At 37.4% G+C, this 16122-nt stretch overlaps 1 long non-coding RNA gene across 1 annotated transcript in view; it reads left to right on the plus strand.

The window, feature by feature from the left end:
- Nucleotides 1-15505, plus strand: part of LOC142046475 (uncharacterized) — a 227043-nt gene extending 211538 nt beyond the window's left edge. Inside the window, exons 3-4 of the long non-coding RNA XR_012655423.1 lie at nucleotides 12390-12427; nucleotides 15173-15505. This is a non-coding gene — a long non-coding RNA (uncharacterized LOC142046475). The remainder of the gene's footprint in view (nucleotides 1-12389; nucleotides 12428-15172) is intronic.
- The last annotated feature ends 617 nt before the right edge of the window (nucleotides 15506-16122 follow it).

Raw genomic sequence — 16122 nt, forward strand, 5'->3', positions numbered from 1 at the left:
GAAATGTTGCAGGGTTTGGTATTAAGATAAGCAAATGAGTATCATCTCAAAGGTTGAGTTCAAATTTGAACCAAATATTTTTGATGTAAAAAAGTGATGACTTTCTCTAAAAAATACTTGTCAATTTCATATTCCATCCAATATAGGATATTGACAGGCCAGAATATCATAAAAGCAGCTTTTCCCACTGTATTTCTGACTTGACTGGAAGCAGAAAGTACCTGAAATCTCACAAATTAACTTATTATCATGAAATTTCCAGCCCAACTTTACAGAACATAGAAGTTCAGAAGAGTTTGGATAAAGTTTAACTAAACTTCAAGGTACTTATCTGAACAAGACTGAACCTACAAACTGCCTGAGAATGGAAAAATCTGTTATTTGCACAGCTTTACCTCTTAGTTCCAAGGATGTCTTCTGGTTTTGGTTTTGCTGAGTGTGTCTTATGACCATTTAAAAAAAATTGTAGTGAAAAGTTGCAATATCTTCTTAATGAAGGAAGGATGATACAGTTCCCATCTGCAAAATGGGGACATCTGCATTTCACTACCATATAAGGTATGTCTATAAAGTAGCTAGAAGGTATAATTCCTGACTGGGGTAGACATACATTCATTAGTTCTGCTTGAGGTAGCACACTAAAAATAGCAGTGTGATGCAGTAGTTTGGGCTAGTTTCCTGAGATGTTACCAGTATAATTGGACGACTAGCCCAAACCACCACAAATGCCTCTTCAACCACAAGGCTATTTTTAGCATGCTAAACTTCCCAGCTGCTGGGTAGACATATCCATAGACATGTCAAATTAACAACTATGAGGTGCTCCAATACTGTGGTTACAGGAACCATATAAGGATAGTACATAGATAGACAGTGATCTATAAATATCTGCATGGAAGTCCAATATGGAAAGATGACAATGATCTACTGATCTTGACTCCCACCTCTGCATGGAGAAAGGAAGGGCAAAGCATATACAGTACGACCTACTTAGTGAGAATTATGCAGGCATTCATTAAAAATTGTAGTACTGTAGTTCCAATTAGTTTACCACATTCTTGTATCACATGAAATGAGTAAGTCAATCAGCAAGCCATGATTGAGTATTGGATTCTGTCTCAGCATATGAATGCCAGCTTGCTACATATATTACCCTTATGATAATTTACAGAATCTCTCTCAGGAGTATTTTATGGCCAAAGACTAGTCAATCAGACTTTGATTTAATGACAGAGTAGCCACACAAACAGTAATTTTAAAAATGGCATCTTGTATTACTAGAAAAGTATCAACCTAACATAAACCAATTCTCGTCACAGCTAATCAAGCTTAAAACTAAAGCTGGATTATACTGAAAACAATTTCCCATTAATATTCATTCATTAAAAAAAACACACACTTAATTTGCTTTGACTATGTTCATGTCCCCACTGTATTCGGTTTCTGTAACTATTCTAGCAAGTGAGCTTACTGGCATGAATGCACATCAGTGTAGTACATATTTCACGTAAAAAACTGCATTAAAATGGAATTAAGGTAGAGACTATCTCATTTTTAAGGACAAAAAGCATTACAGGGATGTTGTAACTATCCGGAAACCAAGCACTAGTAACTCAGAAAATTCAAAGAAAGATTACACTAAGGGCTTGTCTAAATGGCAAGTTAGTGCATGGCAAGCCAGTGTGTGAATCTACAGTGTAGTAGCCTGCAGCACAGTAATGTCTTGTGGGGAGTGCTATAGCACACCAAAAATTCAGTAGTGTGCTTTGACTAGCTGCTGAAATGTGAGTATGTCAAAGTGCACTCTGAATATTCTAGTATGCTGTTGCAGTGTTCACATGGAGCATTATACCCTGGTTTACCTCACAATACCATTCTCTGTAGCAAGGCTTTAAAGGAAAGCCCAACAGGTTTGAAATATGGATATGTACTCTTAAGGCAACCACACAACCTTATCTCTACCTGGCAGTGACATCATAAAATAAGGCTACATTTTGATTATGGTATTTTAATTTCTGTGGTCCCAATTAGATTAAATTGTTATTTAAAGACACTTTGATTTTTATTGTCATATTTTCCCCATGATGAAGTCATAGAGGAAAGCAACACTTGAACAAATCTACTAATGGAAACTCTTGATATATGAGTCTAGTTTTCCTGATACCATTAAATTAGAACATCTAATAGAATTGTTACATTAAAATCAGCTGCAGAGAGTGATGATTGGATGAGATACTTCTGATGTTACAATGGCCTTCTTTAGAGTTATTGGATCTGTTGCCTTCATATTGTCGGTACCATACATAACCTTAACAACTAGATACAACAATAATTAATAATAACTAGAGCCATCCAACAGTCTGGGGAGCTGGCTGGCTGAAATGCCTGGTAACCAGAGAGTGTGGTAGCCCAGGGAGCTGAGGAGCCAGCTACTTAGGGAGTCTGGGAGCTGGATGGCCCAGCCACTTGCCTGCCTTCCAGGATGGCGGCTTGGGAACTGATCGTCTGGGTATTTGAACAGCCTGGAACTCAGACATGTGGCTCCCCAGGTAGGAGGAACCAGAAATGGGAAGCTGTGGACCATTTAGATTTTGTGGAATCTGCATTTTCTGATTGGAAACTATTCAGTTGGAAAATTTTTGACCAGCTCCACTAAGAATTTAATTGAATTACAGATTAATTTCTTCAAATATAGCCTGTGGATAAGATAGCTATATGGGAAGTTAAAAGAGTCTGTATTCTGTTATTAACATAATTCAATAGAAAGAAAAGATTGACAAAGTTAAAGGCAATGGACCTATGACAGTTTTCATTGGCTAAGAATTTGCCTTCTGCAATTTTTATTAATTTTTACTCATAAACTAATTAGCAGATTTACTTCTAAATTTTCAGAAAATTCATTCCGTGACCAAAGAGTCAGTGCTATAATTTTGGGGGAAGATACTCTGCATTTTTTGGAATCCCTTCTTTAACTACAAAATGGAAAACCACCTCTATTATGGAGTCAGGACTGGCACCTTTATAATGCATAACTATAGAGTGTAGCACATATGTATTACACATGCAGAAACAATGTAAAAAGAATAATAAGGTTGCAATGTCAAGCAACCAAAAGTTAGGAGATTCCAGAACTCAGGCTGCACATGTGAGTTTAATCTAGGTCATTTGTGCCCTTGGACACATGCATTATAATACAGTCCTTAATATTAAAATATTGTATTTTCAAGATATGATCACTTATTACATGACCACTCTGCTTGAGTGTTGTAGCCATTTCCCCTTTCCTACATTTCTTTGACTGTTTGTTTTGCTTTTTTAAAGTGTATGTTATAGGAATTGTTCCTTGAAATAACAACAGAAGAACAGCAGAATGACCATACTGGGTCAGACCAATGGTCCATGTAGCCCAGTGTGCAGTTTTCCAACAATGGCCGGTGCCAGATATTTCAGAGGAAATGAACAGAACAGGGAAATTATTGAGTAATCCATTTTCTGCCATTCAGACCCAGATTCTGGCAGTCAGAGTCCTAGGGACACCCAGAGCATGGCATTGAATCTCTGACCATCTTGGCTAATAGCCATTAATGGACCTATCCTCCATGACATATCTAATTCTTTTTTGAACCCAATTATATTTTCGGCCTTCACATCCCCTGGCAGTGAGTTTCACAGATTGAATGTGGATGGTGTGAAGAAATACGTTCTAATGTTTGTTTAAAATCTTCTGCCTATTCATTTCATTGGATGACCCCTTGTTCTTATGTTATGTGAAGGTGAAAATAACGCTTTCTTATTCACTTCCTCCGCACCATTCATGATTTTATAGACCACTGTCATATCCTCTCTTAGTTGTCACTTTTCTAAGCTGAACAGTCCCAGTTTTTTTATTCTCTTCTAATATTCCCTAATCATTTTTGTTGCTCTTCTCTCATTTTGTTGCCAGTTCTAATATATCTTTTCTTGTGATGGGATGACCAGACCTGCACCCCGTATACTAGATGTGGACTTATCATGGATTTATATACTGGCATTATGACATTTTCTGTGTTATTATCTAACCTGTTTCTAGTGGTTCCTAATATTCTGTTAGCTTTTTTTTACTGCTGCGGTGGCACATTTAGCAGATGTTTTCGGAGAATGATTCAATGATCCACAATGATTCAAAGATCAACAATTAATTTAGACCCCATCTTTTTGTATGCAAAACATAATCTCTACTATACAATGTGCATGTCTTTGCATTTATCAACTTTGAATGTCACCTGCCATTATATTGCCCAGTCACTCAATTTATTGAGGCCTCTTTTTAACTCTTAGCAGTCAGCTTTAGACCTAACTATCTTGAGAAATTTTGTATTATCACAAACTTTTTTATCTCATTATTTACCGCTTTTCCCTGATCATTTATGAATATGTTGAACAACACTAGTCCCAATACAGATTCTTGGAGGATCACTACTATTTACCTCACTCCAATGTGAAAACTGACCTTTTATTCCTACCCTTTGTTTTCTGTCTTTTAACTAGTTACTGAACTATGAGAGGATCTTCCCTCTTATCCCATGACTGCTTATTTTACTTAAGAGCCTTTGGCGTGGGACCTTGTGAAAGGCTTGCTGCAAGTCCAACTATACTATATCAACTGAATCAACCTTGTCCACATGCTTGTTGACACCGTAAAAGAATTCTAATAGATTGGTGTGGCATGATTTCCCTTTACAAAAACCATGTTGACTTTTCTCAAAATATTGCATTCATCTGTGTGTCTGATAATTCTGTTCTTTGCAAGGGGGTAGCCGTGTTAGTCTGTAGCCACAAAAACAATGAGGAGCCAGAGGCTCACTCACTTGCACATCTACTAATGTGATATATGTCATCATGTGCCAGCAATGCCCCTCTGCCATGTACATTGGCCAAAATGGACAGTCTGTATGTAAAAGGATAAATGTACACAAATCAGACATCAGGAATGGTAACATACAAAAGTCAGTAAGAGAACACTTCAATCTCCCTGGATGCTCAATAACAGACTTAAAAGTAGTCATACTTCAACAAAAAAAACTTCAGAAACAGACTTCGAAGAGAAACCGATGAGCTACAATTCATTTGCAATTTAATACCATCTGTGTGGGCTTGAATAGGGACTGGGAGTGGCTGGCTCACAGAAAAGCAATTTTCTCCTCATCAGCTACTGGGAGTGGACTACATCCACCCTGACTGAATATATACTTATGCCTGTATCTGTAATTTTAATTCCATGCATCTGAAAAAGTTTTTTTTTTACCCACAAAAGCTTACGCCCAAATAAATCTGTTAGTCTTTAAGGTGCCACTTGATTCCTCATTGTTTTTGTTCTTTGCTATAGTTTCAACCATTCTGCCTGGTACTGCAGTTAGGCTTACATTACTCTAATTGCCAGGATTACATCTGGATGCTTTTTTTTTTTTTTTTTTTTAAGTGGATGTTACATTAACTATCCTCCACTCATCTGGCACAAAGGCATATTTAAATGTTAGGTTACATAGCACAAAGTTATTGGTTCTGCAATTTCATATCTGAGTTTCTTCAGAACTGTTGGGTGAATACTTCTCATCCTGGTGCAGGGCTGGTGCTTCCATTAGGTGACCCTAGGGCGCCAGGATTCAAGGGGCAGCACTTTGTGTGCTCCCCACAGGGCACACAGGACCTTCCGGTTCCTCTCCCATCATGTCGCCGAAAAAGGACCTTCTGCCAACGTGCCGTCTAAAACAGCGGCAGGCAATTGAGCAGCTCAATGACTGCCGCTGTCACCTGCAGCATTTCGGTGGAGGGTCCTTCTTTGGTGGCGCGATGGGAGTGGAACTGGAAGCTCCCGCGCGCCCCATGGGGAGCGCACAAAATGCCGCCCCCCAAATGCTGATGGCTCCTCAGATTTGTTACCTAAAAAGGATGGCTCAGGCATGGGCATCTCCCTTATTTCCCCTTCAGTGAAGACCAATGCAAAGAACTCATTCAGCCTCTTTACAACTGCTTTGTCTTCCTTGAGTGTTCCTTGATAGTCCAGTGGCCCTACTGATTGTTTAGCAAGCGTCCTGCTTCTGATGTACTTAAAAACATTGTTGTTAATTTTTGTGTCCTTTGCCTATTGCTCTTCAAATTATCTTTTAGCTTGCCTAATTATACTTGTACACTTGACTTGCCAAAGTTTATGCTCCCTTTTATTTTCCTCAGTAGGATTTGACTTCCAATTTATAAAGAATCATTTTGCCTCTAAATGCCTATTTTAGTTTGAGTATCTGTTATGGTATTTTTAAATAGTTTCCATGCAGCTTGCAGGCATTTCACTCTTGTGACTGTTCCTTTTAATTTCCATTTAACTAGCTTCCTCATTTTTGTGTGGTTGCCCTTTTGAAGTTAAATTCTAGTGTTGTGGGTTTGTTTGCTATTTCTCCCATACAAAGATATTATATTTAATTATATTATGGTTCCTATTTTAAAGTGGTTCAGCTATATTCACTTCTTGGATTAGATCTTGTGCTCTATTTAGAATTAAATTAAGAATTGCCCCTCCCCTTACGGGTTCTAAGCAGTACTCATTAAGGGTGACTATAAATTTTATCTCTGCATCCTATTCTCAGATGACGTGTCCCCAGTCAGCATGGGGACAGTTGAAATGCCCCCTTATTATTGGGTTTTCTGTTTTTGTAGCCTCTCTACACTCCCTGAGCATTTCATAATTACCATTACCATCCTGTTCAGGCAGTCGGTAGTATATTTATACTGCTATACTCTTGTTATTCAAGCATGGAATTTCTATCCATAGAGAGTCTGTGTTACAGTTTGATTCTTTTAAGATTTTTATTATATTGACTCTGCTTTCTTCACATATGGTGCCTCTTGCACATCAGCACAACTTCATCATTTCTCTACATTTTGTACCCTGATATTACCATGTCACATTGATTATTAACATTTCACCAAGTTTCTGTGATACCAATTATATCAATATCCTCATTTAATATCATTTAATTCCTTCCAGTGCCTTTGGACTCCATCTGAAGCAAATCAGTAATATTTGTCACTATAAATAAACAAAGCTTACATATTTAAGATACTTTTAGAATATATAAGATAACATCCTGAGCTTTTGCTCAATGTGATTAAAAATCCCCAAGTTATACTCCCAAATCACGATTTATAATGGAAAAGTTAAACACAACATTTATCAATAGCAGCAGTGTTGTATTCTGTAATAGAATCAATGCTCTCATCAATCCCACTCAACTGCTAGATTAAAAGGTGGCATTTTCCTTTTTTAGTGTGGACTTTATTGTTTGATCATCATCTCATGGCATTTGGTGGCATAACTGAGATGTTCATTTCATGTTACAAACTTTCTAATCTTTTCTGTCAGAATGATAACACTGCTATAGCAGCAATATAATCAATTATGATGTTTATAACGTAGAATAAGACTGTTCTTTTTAATTATGCCTTTCACTTGAAGATGAAAGCACTACGATTACTCAGAGCATTTATGATTTCAGCAAAACTTCCCACTACGTCTGATGTTCTAAAGGATATTGGAAGGTGAATGGAGGTAAGATTATGCATCATATATTATCCTAATAAGAGAAATAATGTTTTCACAGCTACCCACTTAGGAAACTGTGGTGGCGAGTCTATCATTAGGGAAAAGTATATTTTACAGTTACAGGAGACTGGAATACAATACTAAGGGAGATAGTCAAAGCAACCATTCTGGAAGGATTAATAAAAGAGATTAGAAAAGATATGAATGAGCATAAAATAGAGTCTATTAACATATATCAGAAGGTTTTCTATAGTGACCATCACAGTGGACCAGGAGCATTGAGGAACATTCAGTCAGACTAGGAAAATATCATCTAGATAAAATTTCTGTAAACTGGGTGCACAACTGGATGAGAGACTGTGCTCAGAGTTGTTATAAATGGTTCATTATCAGACTGGGAGGACATATCTAGTGGGGTGCCACAGGGTCTGTTCTGGAGCTGATGTTTTTCTATATTTTCATTAATGACTTGGACAATGGGATGGAGAGTATGCTTATAAAATTTGTGAATGTCACCAAAGTGGGAGCAGCTGCAAACACTTTGGAGGATAGGATTAGAATTCAAAATGACCTTGACAAAGTAGAGAATTGGTTTGAAATCAACAAGATGAAATTCAACAAAAGACAAGTGCCAAGTATTTCATTTAGGAAGGAAAATCAAATGTAACAATTCCGAAATGGGCAGTAAGTGGCTAGGTGGTAATACTGCTGAAAAGGATCTTGGGGGTTATAGTGGATCACAAATTGAATATGAGTCAACAATGTGATACAGTTGTAAAAACAGGTATTAAGGTGTGTCATATATAGGAGGTAATTGTCCTGTTCTACTTGGATCTGGTAAGGCCTCAGTTGGACTAATGTCTCCAGTTTTGGATACCATGCTTTAAGAAAGATGTGGACAAACTGGAGAGAATCCAGAGGAGAGACACAAAAATTATCAGAGATTTAGTTAACATAACCTATGAGGAAATGTTAAAAAACTAGTCTTGATAAAAGAAGACTGAGGAGGGACCTGATAACAGTCTTCAAACATATTAAGGGCTGTTGTGAAGAGGCTGGTGATCAATTGTTCTCCATGTCCACTGAAGGTAGCAAAAGAAAAAAAATGGGTTAATCTGCAGGAAGGGAGATTTATCTTAAATGTTAGGAAAAACTTCTTAACGATAAGAGCAGTTAAGCACAAGAATAGGCTTCCAAGGGAGGTTATGTAATCCCAAACATCAGAAGTTTTTAAGAATAGGCTAGAAAAAAACCTGTAATCCCAAACATCAGAAGTTTTTAAGAATAGGCTAGAAAAAAACCTGTCAGGGATGGTCTTGGTGTACTTGGTCTGCTTCAATGCAAGGGACTGGACTAGATGATCTCTTGAGAGCCCTTCCAGCCCTGCTCTTCTATGATTCTGTGACTTCTCGTGTGTGTAAAGTTACTCCCATGTATGGTTGCGGGGATGCTTGTTAGACTGTAAGTTCTTTGAGTACAGGATGTAACTTTCTATGTATTTGTATAGAACCTGTCAGAATGGGAACCTTAGACACCTCTGGAATACAAATAGAATATAAGAATAATAATAAATGTAAATGCATTTACAGCATGGTTATAATTACTTAATTTTTGATGCTTTACCTTGCTAGTTAGAGGCAAAGGACTAGATTATAAAAGATTGGTGCTTACAAATACAAAAAGGATCTTTTCAGGTGTCTAAGCATCTAACTCATATCCTAAATTGAATGGAAGTTGCAGAGTTAGATTTTGTAAATAGTACTATGCACCTATCCGCATTTTATGCAACTGAATACTTTAAAAAATCTGACTCAAAGTACACTTTGTGTATGGTACCTAAGCCATAATATAAAATCAGTAAAACTGAGTGAACAGTATTGCATTGTAGAGCCTCCTTCACAGATTCAAAGAACCTGATCCTATCTCACTTAAATCAGTATGCGGGTTTGATCTTGTGCTCACTGAATTAAAAAGCAATGCTCTTGCTAAGTTAAGTTGTGCAGGATCTGACTTTATTAAATATAGTACAACCTCAGAATTATGAACACCAGAGTTATGAACTCACTGGTCAACCATATACCTCCTTTGGAACTGGAAGTATGCAATCAAGCAGCAGCAAAGATAAAAAAAAAATGCAAATAGAGTACAGTACTGCCCTGTAAAGGGAAAAATAAAGGGAAAGTTTTTTTAAAAAAGATATAGAAAGATAAAGGTAAAGTAACTGTTTCTGTGCTTGTTTCATTTAAATTAAGACAGTTAAAGGCAGCATTTTTCTACTTCATAGTAAAGTTTCAAAGCTGTATTAAGTCATTGTTCAGTTGTAAGCTTTTGAAAGAACAACCATAACATTTTTTTCAGAATTATGAACATTTCAGAGTTCCCAAAGCGTTCATAACTCTGAGGTTCTACTGTAAGAAGTAACTCTATGGAAGTCAATGGAATTATAGTACACTACTGTAAAACCAGTACACCTGAGATTGGCATCAGGCCCAAAGTATCAACATCTCTGATAATTCCTTTAGTTTCCTTGTATTTCAGCGATGACATTTCTTACTGAACTGGATAACACCACATCTCTTGCTACTATGCTAGGAAAGTCCATGAACGTATGGAGTCTTTCTAATGTCATGATGATACTGCAACAGGCTGAAAATATTTAAAAACCAAACAAACAGAGGATGCTGAATAATAATGAGCTTTGGCTTACTATTACCTGATGGTCAGAGTGAATGAAATTTATCTTAATAAAGCTTTTTTTAGTTTTTATTTCTAACTATTGAGGCAGCCACTTTTGGAAAGGTTTTTTTGGCTTTCAGACCTCATTAGAAATAGGACTAAACAGATATTCTCCTGATTTCCTTATTCCATAGGTCCATAAGGTGATCTCTCATCTTGACTGAGGCACTCTGTAATGATGCCAAAACTGCATATAACTCCGATGTATTCTCCAAAGTATGCTGTTCTCTGCAATGGTTGTATGAGGCTCTGGCCAATGAATGGCCTAGTGAATTGTTCAATTGTTTTGTTTCATTTATAGAAATACTCTCAATGAAGATACGATTGAGTAATTTCAGCAATAGATTTGAAATACTCCTGGAACCACTAGTGTGATCCTGGCAAGGTTAGTCCTGAACCCTTCTTCCTTCTGATTATGGATAAATTGAGTTTCATGCAGTCTGCTACAGGAATCTTTCATAAAAGCCCTTACAGTTTGAGAGCTCTTTGTAAATACAATAATTAAAGATCAGAGGGTAGCCATGTTAGTCTGGATCTGTAAAAAGCAACAAAAGTCCTATGGCACCTTATAGACTAACAGATGTATTGGAGCATAAGCTTAATACATCTGTTAGTCTGTAAGGTACCACAGGACTCTGTTGCTTTTTAATTATGGTATCCTTTGTGAGAAAGGTACTATATAAAAGAAACATAATTATTGTTGTCACCTTTCCCCCCACAAGCATTGTTCTTTGACAAGGCTCCTGATTTATGTAGAAGAGTGGTAATTTTAACTTTCTATTTGTTTGCTTGTTTTCTTGGAGAATTTTAAGAACCACCCTATTTGCTATCATCAAAGGTTTTAGAAAATGTTCAAATTAAAAGCATGGAATATAATTTATAAGGATTGGGGGGGAGAATAATAATAATTATTAATTATCACAATAATAATTAACAATTACTATTATATTATTTATATAATTATAATAATAATAATTATTAATAATAATAATTAAACCACATTCTTTCAGAAATGGGACCATATTCCAATCTAAATAGAACACCAGAGCATCCAATGATCTGATACAATTCAAGTCCCCAGTCCTGTAACACTGGCCCTATAAGGTGCTTATGCATCTGCCTAACGTTAAGCATATGAGGGACCCTTCACATACTTTAAGCGAGACCAGTAACGAAGTACTTTGCTGAGCACACATAAGGAGCCCCAGTGAGTCAAAAAAGTAATGCAACTGAAAATCAAATTTTAACTAGTTTACAGCAATAAGTATATTTTAATTTTCTTTATACCATTGTGAGACCAGGTAGGTGAGGTAATATCTTTTACTGGGCCAACTTCTGTTGGTGATAGAGAAAAGCTTTCAAGTTTACACAGAGTTCTTCTTCAGGTCCCTATATCATTGTGTCACAGATGGAAAAAGTCAAACTATATGTTTTATATTATAGTCTCTTTGTGTAGTGTTTGGGAAATCTGATAAAGAAAAAAGAGAATTGAATTTACATGACACATCAGTAGAGAGAAATGTAAAATAGGTATATATTGATGTAAACACTGTGTAAAATTTGAGTTTCAGCTTATGTTAAGGCCAACATTTTTATGACTGGGTGTCTTAAGTTTAAGGTGACCATATTTCTCAAAGGAAAAATGGGATACCTCATGGCGCTGGTCTGAAGCCGCCCCTCCCACCTTGGCTGCTCTCCTCCTATGCTGGAACCCTGACAGCCTCCTATGTGCTGGAACCCTTCTTCCCACTGCCCCTGCCGGAGCCCTGCCTTCCACCCTGCATGGGGTTGGCATCTCTGCTCACTCCCCCCATGTTCCTTCACACCACACCCCGCTTTTTTTGACAAAAGTGGGTATTTGTCCTGTTTGCTCTTGCCAAATAATCAAGTTAGCAAGAGAAATCAGGACAAATGCGCACATTTGTCAAAAAAGCTGGGACAGCCAGGACAGGCCTTAAAAAAGGGACTATCCTGGCCAAAATGGGAAGTATGGTCACCCTACTTAAACTAGGCTACTAAATCCATATTTAGAACCTAAACAATTGTTTTTGTTTGTTTTTGTTTGTTTGTTTTTACGTAGGTTAATCTCTGTGGATACCCAGCACTTCTGAAAATCAGGTCACTTAGATGCAAAAATACAGATTTAAAGTTCCTAGCTCTAAGCAATCAACATTAGAAAAAGCTGAATTTAAACCCTTTTTACCTACCTATCCACCCCTTATAAAGTCAAACTCCAAAGGGAGAAGAACAGGCATTAGGGTCCCAGCACATTTATCAGTGTAATAATAAAGATTAAAGGGACTGGTTACAATTTATGGACAAAATAACTGGGCTAATAGGAAATCTACCTTTTCAGAGCTTCTCTTATATTATAAATGTAAATGCATACCTCTGGGAACAAAGAATGTAGAACATATTTGCAGGTTGGGGGACTCTATCCTGGGAAGCAGTGACTGAAAAAAAAATTGGAGTCATGGTGGATAATTAGCTGAACATGAGCTCCCAGTGTAATGCTATGCCCTAAAGGCTAATATGATCCTGGGATGCATAGCCAAGGGGATTTCAAGTAGGAATAGGAAGTTATTTTACCTCTATATTTGGTGGCAATGGAAGTGCTGCTGAAATACTGTGTCTAGTTCTGGGTGCCCACAATACAAGAATAATAGTGATAAATTTGAGCAGAGAATCCTGTGGCACCTTATAGACTAACAGACGTTTTGGAGCATGAGCTTTCGTGGGTGAATACCCACTTCGTCAGACGCAGGTAGTGGAAATTTCCAGGGGCAGGTATATATATGCTAGCAAGCAAGCTTAGGCATAACGAGGTTAGTTCAATCAGGAGGACGAGGCCCTGTTCTACAGTAGAAGTGTGAAAACCAAGGGAGGAGAAACTGTTCTGTAATTGGCAAGCCATTCACAGTCTTTGTTTAGTCCTGAGCGATGGTGTCACAATTTGCAGATGAACTGAAGCTCAGCAGTTTCTCTTTGAGTCTGGTCTGAAGTTTTTTGCTGCAGGATGGCCACCTTAAGGTCTGCTATAGCGTGGCCAGGGAGTTGAAGTGCTCTCCTACAGTTTTTGTATATTGCCATTCCTGATATCTGATATGTGTCCATTTATCCTTCCATAGTGACTGTCCAGTTGGCCGATGTACATAGCACATTGCCACAATGCCGTTCTGTATGTACATCGCCAAACTGGACAGTCACTACGGAAAAGGATAAAATGGACACAAATTCAGATATCAGGAATGGCAATATACAAAAGCCTGCTGGGAGAGCACTTTAACCCCTAGGCCATGCTATAGCAGCCTTAAGGTGGCCATCCTGCAGCAAAAAACTTCAGACCAGACTTCAAGAGAAACTGCTGAGCTTCAGTTCATCTTCAAATTTGACACCATCAGCTCCGGACTAAACAAAGACTGTGAATCTTGCCAATTACAGAACCAGTTTCTCCTCCCTTGGTTTTCACACCTCAACTGCTAAGGGCCTGTCCTCCCTGATTGAACTACCTCGTTATCTCTAGCTTGCTTGCTTGCTTAGCTATGATATAAACCTGCCCTGGAAATTTCCACTACCTGCGTCTGACGAAGTGGATATTCACCCACGAAAGCTCACGCTCCAAAACGTCTGTTAGTCTATAAGGTGCCACAGGATTCTCTGCTGCTTTTACAGATCCAGACTAACACGGCTACCCCTCTGATACTTGATAAATTTGAGATAATTCAGTGAAAAGACACAAGAAAGATTAAAGGATTAGAAAACATGCTTTATAGTACTAGACTCAAAGAGCTCAATCTATTTAGCTTAACAAAAAGAAGGTTAAGGAGTGACTTGATGACAGTCTATAAATATCTACAAGGTGGACAAATATTTAATAATGGGCCCTCTAGTTTAGCAGAGAAAGGTATAATGCAATTCAAAGGCTGAAAGTTGAAACTAGACAAATTCAGACTAGAGATAAGGTGTAATTTTTTTAACAATGAGAGTAATTAACTACTTGAACAATTTACCAAGGGGCATGATGGATTCTCCATCACTGATAATTTTTAAATCAAGACTGGATATTTTTTCTAAAGGAGCATATTTTGAGGAATTCTATGGCCTGTGTAATACAGGAAGTTAGACTAAATGATCACAATGGTCCCTTCTATCCTTGGAATCTATAAATCGACACTGTCTTCTAGTTCTGTATTTTACAGCTAGATGGTAATCCTTTGTCTGTTTCGTCTGCGCTTGCATATAATGTGATGCAGTGGTTTGACCAACAAATAACCACGTATCATATACACATACTTACTTTCCAAAATAGTCAGTTCTATGGGTTCTGGAAGTGAGTTCAAAAAGTAGAATTTACAAAAAAAGGGAGCAATATCTAGTACAAACATAGGAAACCTATGGCACGTGTGCCGAAGGCAGCACGCAAGCTGATTTTCAGTGGCACTCACACTGCCCGGATCCTGGCCACCGGTCCGGGGGACTCTGTATTTTAATTTAATTTTAAATGGAACGTCAAACATTTTAAAAAACCTGATTTAATTTAGATAGAACAATAGTTTAGTTGTATATTATAGACTTGTAGAAAGAGACCTTCTAAAAACATTCAAATGTATTACTGGCACGTGAAACCTTAAATTAGAGTGAATAAATGAAGACTTGGCACATCACTTCTGAAAGGTTGATGACCCCTGTATGTTGAAGTTTGCACTGTGAAAATATTGAAACGCACATTATATAAGCAGTATAAAGGACAGTTATATTATGGAAGCAGTTTTTGGTATAATTAATTTTTGCAAGTGAATTTAGTACTCATGGAAGCTGCCAGATTGTCAGCAATGGAGATTCACATTGTCTTTTCATTTGCAGATTAGATACAGCACAATCATCAGCAGTGCAAATTTTCTCACCCCAGCCAACTAATGTTTCTCAACTGTGACCAGGAAGAACCACCTCTGGAAAGTTCAGTCCCCAACTCAATTAAATCCTTGGCCTCTGTGCTTAGATTGCTAATGATTGTGTCAATTAGTGTCAGTTATACTCGTGGTTTCTGTAATGTTGACATCTGTCTACTAGGAACTGGACAGACTGCCAGCTTATTACCCTGGAGCCACTCAATAGCGGTCAGATGGTAACAACTTTCAGTCACTATTAATATTGGCTGAATTCAGAATAAAGTATATTTCAAATCTTGGGTCTGTCTAGCTCTTTGACTCTCCATCCTCTCCCTCTCTTCACCATATCTTTATAATTCTAATGGCATCTGTATAGCCAGTTCCCTCATCTTCATCCTCCTGGGTCAATGATAATAACATAGTGTTAGGATCTGAATTTCTTGTGTTTTAATTTTAAAGAAAACTGGACTGAGTTTACAACTGTTGTGATTTTCTTTCCATCAAAGCAAAACTGAGATAAAGAACTTCAAAAAAACCTTATATATAGCGTTGTAGCCATGTTGGTTCTAGCATATTGGAGAGACAAGGTGTGTGAGTTAGTATCACCCACATTGTCTCTAAAAAAATCCTTGACAGTGCTAGGAGAGTATAGTCCTTGATCTTTGGCAACAAGAGTTGTGGTGACCATGGCAAAGTTTGCCCAGCATGTTATATTTATGATCATGTAGCCAAAGCATTTGCTTTAAAAATGAATAAATTAATATACCAACTCAATATTTAATACACAAGTGTATATTTTCCACTGGAATCTTAAATGATTTGTTTGATAGACGCTTCTGTGCTGTGCTTTATACTTTTATGACAAGTGTTGTTGGATTTGGGGGTATTTTTATAAATTAGGTCATTTCAAAAATAATACAAAAT

The sequence above is a fragment of the Chelonoidis abingdonii genome, chromosome 3 (genome assembly GCF_003597395.2).
Source record: "Chelonoidis abingdonii isolate Lonesome George chromosome 3, CheloAbing_2.0, whole genome shotgun sequence".
NCBI lineage: Eukaryota > Metazoa > Chordata > Testudines > Testudinidae > Chelonoidis > Chelonoidis abingdonii.